Genomic DNA, 11,601 nt, shown 5'->3' on the forward strand with positions numbered 1-11,601 from the left:
AGGCAGAGACACAGGCAGAGGGAGAAGCAGGCTCCATGCACTGGGAGCCCGACGTGGGATTCGATCCCGGGTCTCCAGGATCACGCCCTGGGCCAAAGGCAGGCGCCAAACCGCTGCGCCACCCAGGGATCCCAGGTGGGAAACATTCCTGACAAAACCCCTGACCTTCGTGCTCAGGCTGCTCCTATATCAGGCCGGTATCCCTGAGCAAAGCCCCATCCAAATCCCTACTTCAGTTGCTGGGCTGGAGCCTCTTGCGTGTCCATATCACCTGCCCCTCCATGCCCCATTAGTCTATTTCTCCCAGTACTAGCTGAACTCCACATTCTCTCTGACCAAGCACTCAGACCACAGACAAAAGGACTTCATATTCATCTCTGCCTTCCCAGGCCTACCTTCCACCACTGGCTTTGTATCACCAGAGCCGCTGGGCCATTGCTCGGTGCATTCTCTGCAGCCCCAGCCAACAGGAGTGGGACTATGAGACGCCAGCCCCATCAGCCTCTTCCTGCCCCGCCAGCCTGAGGTCATTATTTTCATCTTGTTCTTCAATCAGTCCTTCTCCTCGGGGTCTTCTTTTTCACTTTCCTCTCTCTGTACTCACTTCATTCTCTACCTACCTCCATCTCTCCCCTTTGCCATTTTCTCATATCACTATTGCCTTGACTCTCTAGCCCGTCATAACATCTTTCTACAAATACATTTGGGGAGAGCAATTAGTGTTCACAACATACTCAACAAGGGAAGACAGAGAAATGCCCTTAGAAGAAAATAATTTTCAAAATAAACTATGTTAATAAAAATTTCAAAGATTCCAATTTTAGTCAACCTTTACAAATTGGTAATAAAATTAATTTGAAAGATAAGTGCATAAGATACCCAATACATTTTTAAAAAGATTTTATTTATTTATTCCCGAGAGACACAGAGAGAAGCAGAGACATAGACAGAGGGAAAAGCAGGTTCCTCATAAGGAGCCTGATGTGGGACTCGATCCCTGGACTGGGATCACGCCCTGAGCCAAAAGCAGACACTCAATTGCTGAGCCACCCAGGCATCCCACCGATACATTTTTGAAAATGAAATATAATGAGAGGAGGATCCAGACTATCAGAATCAAATATATTTTAAAGGAACTGTGGCTAAAACAACATGGTGTTGGTAGGGATATATTAATGGAACAGAGAACACAGAAACAGATCCATGAATGCATGGGTGTTTACTGACTTAACTATAGCCTTTAAATTTAGTAAGGAAAAGAGGATTGACATTAAGTAATGTGGAGGCCATTAATAATCATTTGGAAAAATAAGACTCTTATACATTTCATTCATGTAAGGTACTGATTTATTAAAGGTTTCAACATTTAAAAAAACAGATAATAACTGGAAGTAAATATAGGAGATATGCTTATCGTCTTAGGTGGGAGACATCTTTCTTATCAGGGCACAAAGGTAGAAAATCATAAAAGACAAGATTGATAGACTTTATGTTCCAAATATAAAATCTGTGTAGGATAGAGCATACATACCATGGGGTTGAAAATAAATAAAACACTTAGGAATTTATTCCCAGCTTCTATCATGAACATAATAAATAAAAAGTAGTTTTGAATTAATAAAGATGAAAACTCTGATAGAAAATAGGACATGGATATGAAGAAAGACTAGTGAAAAGAAAAAACACATATATCAGATGAAAAGATTCCCCACATTATGACTAATCCAAGAATAGCAAATGAAACCAGCTTGTCATTTTTATGGGAGCGCCCATGAAAGAGGAAAGGATGAGCTGAAACAACTGAAATGATGAGTCCCCATGTTGGGATGCAGAGAAACAGCACTCTCTGGGATTATTGGTAAAACTGGAAAGGATACAAGTTTAAGGCAATTTTCTACCACATATCAATTTTTCAAACTGATAATTGTAAACATTTCAATCCCACTTTTAGGAATTTATCCTGCAGGAATACTCTCATTAGCATCTAAAGATACATGGATGGACCAAGATGTTCTTGGAAACATTATTTATAAGAAGAAGAAACTCAAGGCCATTTTACTGCTCACTGGTAGGGGAACAGCAAGTAAAGTATGGTCAACTATGCCATGGAATGCCCTAGAAGAGTTAAAAAGATTGAAACAAAGGAGTACTCACTTCCACAGAAAAGTATCCATGATATATTATTAAATTAAAAAGATAGCCATAAAACAGCATGTATAGTATTATTCCACTTATGTGAAATAATAATGTATTTGAGTATTACTAGCAAAAAGCCTGAAATGATATACTTCAAGCTGTTAAGAGTGGTTATCTTTAGAGGGTGAAATTATGTATTTACTTTATCCATCTCTATTATTCAAACGTTACATGACAAGCTTATATTCCATCTCTATTCAGAAAAAAAAAAAACTTTTAAATATCCACTGGACCAGTGCCCCTGCCTCTGGCCAGAGTCTACCATGGCACCTGTCAGGATCTTAAATCCAGTGATATATGTGTGGAATCATCTTTCAATGGCTAAATCTGGATTGTCCTTCAAATCTGCCAAATTCCACAAAGATGCAAAAATAACCATTCAAATAAATGATCCTTCTAGTGGAGTTGAAAGAGTTGCGCTGCAAATAGCAAGACCAAATGACCAAGTATCACGTGGGATAATGCCAATACTTTTTTTTCCCCACTTCGTTCAGGAATTGTTAAAAACAGCATGCCTGTGTGTGTGTGCACGCATGTGTATTCGAAGTGGCCCTAGGAGGGTCTTTCATTTATCCTTAAAAGTCAAAGATAGACTTCACAAGCCAGGAATCTTGTATCATGCACCTGAACTAACATCTCAGGCCCGGGTCAAAAGGAAAACCGACTGATGGTTGGCATCCTTTCAAGGGCTTTTCAAATGATGCCAAATAATTAGAAAGAGATCCTGTTAAAGGCACTCAGACACAACCTCCCTGGGGAGAGAAGGTGGGGGTGGGAGGGTGGGAGTGAGGACAAAGATCCTACCCTCCAGTCCCCACCCCCCACTTTTGATTTTGTCATCAGTTGTTCTTTATTAGTGTGGGCTCTCTTTTTTTTCCAAGGAAATTTATCTAATTTAATTGCAAAACACGCGAGACGGGCAATCCATCTTGCCCCGCTGCCCATATAAACAATGCAGAAGGGTGGGCTGTGGGCTCCAGCTTCATCTCTGGCAGAGCCCGTCCACTTTCAAATTAAAGGAATTATAGGGGAAACATGGTAACCACAATTAAGATATTTTTAGAAACATAAAATCCTCCGGAAAACATGACACTAATACTGGTATTATGATTGAAGTTAGGAATTATGGTTATTAGAAGCTTTGCAGTTTATGTGCCTCATAAATCTAATCGCCTCACACATCCACTGATGCTGCTGCTATATTTACTGCAGACATCTATGATGACAGACAGTACCTTTGAGAAGGGCCAGATAAACAAAATATTTTACATACTCCAGCTTCTCGGTGTCTAATGGATTCATATCATGGAGAGAAAAAGGCTTCATTAAAGGGACGGCACCAGATGCTGAGAAGCCGATTTACCACGGAGATTTGATCTGAGTTATGCTCTCTTGTTTAATGGGAATGCTGCTGCTCCCCTCCTGGAACCCTGAGGACAGAATGGACAGGGAGGGGAGCCAAGGAGTGTCAGGGTGAAGGGGAGGAGATGGGTAAACTGACAACTCTGTAGGTACAAAACTTCCCCTGGCAACTCAGAAACCTCTGGAAGAAATGTTATGTAAAATATGATGGCATGTGTTATGTGTCCAAGATTGTTAGGAGCATCCATTGTTATTGGGTAGATATCGTAGGGAAGAGTGAATTTCACAGCGACCCCCCAATTCTCCTCCCCTGATGTGGCTATACTTAGGGACTTCAAGGGACCTTGAAGAGGAAGAGGAATGAGTAGGAAGTTATACCCGCCAGATCACCAGTAGGGAGAGGAAACAATGTTAGCTTGTCTTGACCTCTGGGCGTTCCTTGAAATTATATGCAACCCTCACTGTCGAAGTCCTAATCTCAAAAATTAAAATTTATGCTTGAGGATATGTATTACTATGTAGGAAGTGGCTAATTAGGAACATTTTAAAGGCCATGAGCTCCTTCCGATTTTTTTTTTTCCAGAGCATTAATGCAGAAATAGTGCCACAGTGGTTAAGATATCATCAGTGATTTTCACTGCATTCCAACTCCCAAGCATCCTCCACAAAAATCTACTGGATTGTCTAGACTGACTATGGACAGACATCACAACCTTGTCTTAGATTCTTAATAGCTCCTAATAGAATGGCCCTTTTACATTGTGGACACTCAATAAATGTGATGGATGAAAAAGACTGGACAGGGGAACATGCCAGACAGGGAGTTCCCCACAGCCCCTCGAGCCACTTTGACAATCCGGTTTAGATTTGTGTTATGTGTTTGTAGGCAGGAGCTCACCATGTGTGAGTGTGGAGTGACAAAGTAATCTGGGGAAGAAATGATGGTTTCTTGGACCAGGAAATGGCAGTGAGGAGTAAACATACAGGAGAGGACAGATTCGAGGGATACTGAGAAGGTAGAATGAACAGGTCTTGGCTGTTGTCTGGATGTATCAAGAGTGAGGAAGCAAAGATGGCACCCAGGCTCCTGGCTTGAGCAACTCACTACCTGGGGGGAAACAGGCTTGTAGAGGAAGCAATGGATTTAGCTATAAACCCACTGAGTGGGAAATGCCTGTGGCTCTCCAGGTGGAGAAGACCGTCTATCCCTAGGGGGTATAAAAACAGGATAATAAGAGGAAGAGAACAGAGCTGGGAAAGATGACTGGGAAATGGACTTTACGTACAGGAAGGCTTGAAGTACTTAGAGTAACAATACCATTTGACAAGAACAATAAAGGAAGTTCCACAGAAGGGTGAATTCCTTCAGAACACTCTTTGAGTGGCACGATATTGCCTTAATTCCCAACAAATAAGCAAGCTTTCATTCTAGGCATCTTTACAAACAAGGATTCCATCCACTTAAATAAATGAGATCCTGACATCTAGCAAAACAAAACCACTCACAGAACAAACAAAATCTTAAGTATCCACAGAAAAAAAAAAAAATCTCGTGTTGTGGGATTATCCCCAAACATTCTTCTGAAAAAACAGAACGCCCAAATATTTATGTCCTATTCCTTAAAAATAAGTTCTGCTGATAGCAGGAAAGAAGAATTCTTGACCTTATCTAAACATGTGGAATTCTGATGGAAAAAATAAATGTGCGTGGAAGGCCAGAAGCATGAATTATGCATGCCACATCATCACACTTTTTCCTCAATATAGACCTGCAACATGCTTTGCATGGAAAAAGAAATTAGAATAGAACAGATATTGAGCAATTTTCTCCATAACTGGTTCTTACTCACCTTAAATGTAAAATTTTATTTAGCTTATTTCAAAGGGAGACATCCTTATTAAGGGAACACATTTACTGGCGCCTGTTGGAGAGAATTTAATGCAAACAGCCTGAAATAATTGAAGGAAAAACATCTTCTGACTGTTCTCAGAAGAGCTTAGCAAAGAAGAGGATGGCAGGAAAGAATTACTTTATTATATTGATTTTCTTGGAGAAATCAAAGGAGGATAACTCAAATAGACCAATTCACTCTTGCCAAACTCAGTGGAAGCATGTAGAACAGCCGTGAATTTATGTGTCAAAAACTGTTTGCAATCATTTAGTTGAACATGCAAATCAGGATTCGCACATTATTACTCTAATAAAGTAGCTAATACAAAAGGATATCTGGGTTCGTTTGCACATATTCCCTGTTTTAAATGACTGCAAGTATAATGGGTGTAAGTTTTGTCTAACAAAATGTTTACAGTCCAATCAGATCATTAACCTGAAATATGAAGAGAGTGATGCATTCATTGTGGTGCAATAACAAAGACACTGGAGCACAGCGAAAGTAATTGGAATACAGTTCTCATGAAGCTAAAATCTATTTTTCTTTTACAAGGAGCAAAACATTTCACTTTTATAAAGACTGTTTCCCATAGTAGATGACATTGGTCATGCATTTGCTGGTTTGCGGTCGTTTATGTAGATTTCCTTGATGCATCAAATAACATCACAAAAATAATATTGTTCCTTAATAAAATAACTGTACGTTTACTTTTTTTTACTTTTTTTAAAATTTACTCTTCAAGTACTCTTAATGAATATGCATATTATTTAGTAGTTTACAGAGTCCTAATTCTCTGATTCATTCTTCTTTCCTCAATTGGGCCCAGACTGGAAGAATCCATTTCAGTGTTTCCCAAAGCGTGTTCCACAGAACACTAATTCCTCAGGATGTCAAATATATGTTGCTCAAAGAAATGAGATTTTCTAGTCAAATGGGAATGGGAAATGCTGGGGCACAAAGTGAAATAGATTTCTCTGTTACAAAACTTCCAGGGTCTCTCAGTGTGTTAGTGCACATGGAAAATCTCCAAGGAAGTGTATGTAAAGGCAGTTGAGTTTCCCAAATACTTTTCACCCCTGAAATGACCTTTCACCTTTTCTTCATGAGCATTTTCCAGATTGATCATCTCAGAGCTGATAGTTTGTGTATTTCCATTATCTGGACCAGGCGGCTTCAGTAAGAAGCAAAGCAGATGGGGTTAAATGACAATAGGGAGAGAGGTAGAGCTCTCCAAAGAGCAGCATCCGACTAAGGGGACAGCTACCCCACACTTCTATCCACGAAAACTTTCCAAACTTTTAAGAGCAGGAAATTTGGGGGGTTTTGCCTGGCAGGATTTGTTTTAAAACACTTTGTGGGCCAGACACGTCTATTACGACATGGTTCTAGCTTCCGGATTCGGAATAGTGTCCCCAGGATAGTACTTTTTTTTTTTTTTTTAAAGATTTATTTATTTATTCATTATATATATATATATATATATATATATATATATATATATATATAGAGAGAGAGAGAGAGAGAGAGAGAGAGAGAGAGAGAGAGAGAGAGGCGCGCAGAGACACAAGAGGAGGCAGAAGCAGGCTCCATGCCGGGAGCCCGACATGGGACTCGATCCTGGGACTTCAAGATTGTGCCCTGGGCCAAAGGCAGGCACCAAACCGCTGAGCCACCCAGGGATCCCCAGGATAGTACTTTTTAACCCATTCTATAAAACTTATGGCCCAGAAAAGTCATGCCTATCCTAAATTATATTTTAGGTTGTGGTTTAAGATCATTGTTAATGATAGAAGTTTCTGGTCATGCTCCTGGATATTCTTTTTAAAAATCAAGTCATGAGAACATCTCCCTTCCTTGTGACCCACAACACACTGCTCTCTGACAGTGCAATCTATGACCATTCAAAGCATAATCAATATTCATTGGGAAAAAACAAAATTAGTGGTAAACATATTAATTTGCTAGGGCTGCCATAACAAATATCACAGACTAGGTGGCTTAAACAAGAGAAATGTATTTCTTCAAAGTTCTTCTTTTCTAAGATTTTATTCATTTATTTATTCATTATTTTGGGGGAAGAGAGGGAGGAGGGGAAAGAATCCCAAGCAGACTCCACACTGAGCAGGAAGCCTGACGAGGGGCTTGATCTCATAACCCTGAGATCACCACCTGAGATGAAATCAAGAGTTGGACCATTAACTGACTGAGCCACTCAGGCACCCCTATTTCTTCAAAGTTCTGAAGGCTAGAAGTCCAACATCAAGGTACTGTCAGGGCTAGTGTTTTTCTGAGGCCTCTCCTAGGTTTATAGGTGATCATTTTCTGCTCGGGTCTTTACATGGTCTTCTCTCTGTGGGTACATCTGTACCCTAATCTCTTTTATGGACACAAGACATATTGGATTAGAGCCCACCCTGATGACTTCATTTTGCCTTAATTACTTCTCAAAGGGCCCTTTCTCCCAATGCAATCACATTCTGAAGTACTAGGGGTTAGGATTTCAATATGTGAGTTTTGCAGGACACAACTCAGCCCACAACAGTAAAGGACCTTACAAAAATAAAAACTTAATAAGTCTTTTCTTTAACTTGCATTTATTTTATTAAAAAAAGCACCCAAGTTCATAAATAATAAAAATGTAAATAAAGCCTGTCACAGGAAGGCAAAGCAGCAAAGTAAAATTGGTAAGGAAATGGTTGGAAGATGTTTCTGCAAAGCCAGGTGCTTTTGAATCAACATGGCCTGCCCACACCCAGCATAGGGCTTCAAAGAATTACCTACTATAATGTCCAGGTCTAATAAGTAATACTTTGAGAATTTTGGGGTGATAGGAAACCAGGGGAGAGAGGTTGGTACGGCATGCTTAGCCTGCCCTGCAAATCACAGGGCTGAGCTATGCCAGAGAAAATATCGATTTCATGCCAAATTCCCAGAAGGAGTAAGGGGCTGGCTGGTAGCTAATAAAGGGTTTGGAAGGGTAAATCATATCAGGTGGCGCTTAGGCTTTTTTTTTTTTTTTTTTTTTTTTTTTTTAAGAGCACTGGCATTCCTAACAAGTTAGGGAGACAAGCTGAGAGAGGAACAGAAACAGTAAATATGGACTTGAGTGAGGCCGACAATTTTAGCATAAAAACTTTTATGACATGGGGGGTTCCTGTGTGGCTCAGTAGGTTAAGCATCTGCCTTCAGCTCAGGTCATGATCCCAAGATCCTGGTATCCAGCCCCATATCAGGCTCCTGGCAGGGAGTCTGCTTCTCTTTCTCCCTCTGTGTTCTCTCTCTCTCTCTCTCTCTCTCTCTCTCTAGTAAACAAATAAAATCTTAAAAAAAAAAAAAAAGCTTTCTAAATGGGAAGGACCCTATTGTTGGTTGTAGGGCTGTGCTCTGAAACATAATTCTAGTACTTTGATGTCAGCATAAGGGCATTCCCAGAAAGCTAGACTTTGGTCTGACATCTTAACATTTTTTATTAGCAAGTACATTGATTCAGTGAACACACTGTGCCACTGACAATAATTTGAAGGAAAGAAATTTGTTTGCTAGAATTTAGGGCAGCAGAAAGTATGGAGGTAGAGTATTCAAAAGGTTCTCTTAGATTGGGAGAGAGCTTAGGGAATACTAGACCTACCGCCTTGGACTGGAAATATAAGCGTAAGTGAGCTCTTTAAATGCATGACATTTGTACTAAGAATTGAGGCTTTTTTTCTTCAATCTACCTAAGAGACTTGAGCCAATTTCAACTGGGTGGAGTGGCCTTATGGCCATGTCTTACATAGTTATATAACTTAATAAGCATCCTTACTGGGTCCCAACCCAAGACTGGTCCTTGCCTGTTGGATAAAGTGCCCTCTGTATATCTTAGTTTCATTGAACATCTGGGATGAAAGGAGTTGTTCCTATAATACTTCACATATAAAACGGCTTCAGTTAAAGACCCCAAATACTTACACACCTATAAAGTTATTCTTTTGGCTAGAGGCTTTGAGTGTGAGAACACTTCACATAAATAAGGTAGAGAGATGGATTCCTGGCCCACTTCAGGCTCAGATGTTGTTAATGTCATCAGAGTTCTGTGTTTATCCTACAACAGCTGAACTCATGGCTTGGCAGGTCAAAAACCTTTCTGTGCACTTTTCAACCCACACCAAAGTCCAACGTCTGGGAAAACACTCCGGAAAATATTATTTCCATTTGCAAATTTCCTTATGCTCACATTGTTATTTTGGCAAAAGTGGGCAGAAATTAAATGTCTGTCAAATGCATACTACTGGCTTCACCAGCTAATGTATAATTCCGGCTCTGCCCTTTAATTTTCATTAGGGCAACAAAAATTGGTTTTAAAATTTTTTAAGATCTATCTTCAGGAAGCCTCATGGAAAATCACAGGTGTCAGGCTTAGCCTGGAGGATAAAACAAACCTTGACCAAAAACAGTCAAACCTTATCGACACTGCAGTTCTGCCCAGAAAAAAACATATTCACCCAACACATAAATGATACTTGTGTGCGTATGTGTGTTTTTCAACTCGTGCCTCCTTCATTCAACTATCACACAAGGTTTTCTTTATTTAATGTACATTTACTGAGCACCTACTAAGTGCTGGATGTTGTTAAGCATTAGAGAAGGTACAAAGATGAATTAGACAGGGCTCCTGTGTTCATATCTGGGGACAAAAACCAAACACTGAAAAAAGTAATTATAATTCAGTGTAAAGGTGGCTTTAACAGAAGCAGTTGGTTGCTGCCCTGATAACACATTTCATGCCAAGTTCCATTTGGAGAATGGGCATACCTAATGTCAGGGTGGTGGAAATGGCAGATTTCTATTTGCCCACGAGCCCTCTGTCAACAGTTCATTTTCATTATTCATAAAGGAGGGTTGGCAAGCTGTAGTCCACAGGCCAAATCCAACCTACTACATGTCTTTGTGTATAAAGTTTTATTAGATCACAGCTATGCCCATTTGCTTACATGCTGTCCCGGGCTACCTTTGACCTATAATAGCTAAGTTGAATGCCCCCAAAGTGTCTGTGTCCCATTACCCACAACTTGTGACTATCTTACTCCACACGACTCAAACTAATCGCATGAGTCCTTAAAAATGGAAAGACTTTTCCCTGGCTACAACCAATGGGGGAGATAGCAGCATGAGAAGGATGGACTGCCCCCCGAATCCTCATTCTGAAATGTAGGAGGCTGTGTACAAGAAAATCTGCCAGCAGCTCCCATGAGCTAGGAAACAGATCCTTCCCTACAGCCTCCAGAAAGGAATGCAGCCTTGATCTTAGCCCAGTGAAACCTGTGTCAGACTTCCAACCTACTGAACTGTAAGATAAATTTGGTGTTCTAAGCCACCCCATCTGTGGTCCTTCATTATAGCAGCAATAGAAAACTAATGCAGACAGAGACGTTTGGCGCCCAGGCCCTAAAACATTTACTGTTTGTCCCTCCACAGAACAAGTTTGCCGACTTCCACTCTTGCATGTGCCTGGCAAATATTCCAGGGATGTCTCAAAAGCTGATGGCAGAAACTACTAATTGTCCCCCCAGTATCCATTCTCCTTTTCTTCTTTTTAGTGATAGAACCCTGGGGACACATGACTTTTATCAGGGCTCGTGGACACCCAACTAGAGACTACATTTCCCAGCCTCCTTTGCAGCTAGCCACACCCATGTTACGAAACTATTGTGAATGGAAGTGATGTGTGCAATTTCTTTTTTTTTTTATTTTATTTATTTTATTTTTTTTTGTTTTTTTTTTTTGATGTGTGCAATTTCTTTGTCACTCTCTTGAAAGAAAGTTGCTCACCCTCCATTTTCTCTTCCTCTTGTGCTAGAATGAAAATCTGGTGACGATAAGACACCTTTGACAACATGGAAGAGAGTAACACCCTGAAGAACAATAAAACAGCAAAATGAAAAAAAAAAAAAAAAAAGGCTGGCTCTCTGAAGGACCTTGTGTAGCAGAGCTGCCTGACTACACTGGATCTCACTGTGTACACCTGGGTATATTAGAGAAGAGTAAACTTCCATCTTATCTGAGTCACTATATTCTCGGATGTCTCTTTCAATAGTTGAGGCTTTACCCTAAGGAGTACAAGGGGGCAGTCCTACCTTAGGATAGGATTAGAAATGAAATGGATTAGACCATG

At 40.3% G+C, this 11,601-nt stretch overlaps 1 long non-coding RNA gene across 1 annotated transcript; it reads left to right on the forward strand.

Annotated features, from left to right (window-relative positions):
- The first annotated feature begins 10,465 nt into the window (after window positions 1–10,465).
- On the forward strand, window positions 10,466–11,400 carry LOC112668289 (uncharacterized). Its single transcript, XR_003141625.3, has 2 exons — window positions 10,466–10,776; window positions 11,287–11,400. It is a non-coding gene; the product is annotated as an uncharacterized LOC112668289 (long non-coding RNA).
- Window positions 11,401–11,601: the final 201 nt, after the last annotated feature.

The sequence above is a fragment of the Canis lupus genome, chromosome 36 (assembly GCF_003254725.2).
Source record: "Canis lupus dingo isolate Sandy chromosome 36, ASM325472v2, whole genome shotgun sequence".
NCBI classification, from domain to species: Eukaryota; Metazoa; Chordata; class Mammalia; order Carnivora; family Canidae; genus Canis; species Canis lupus.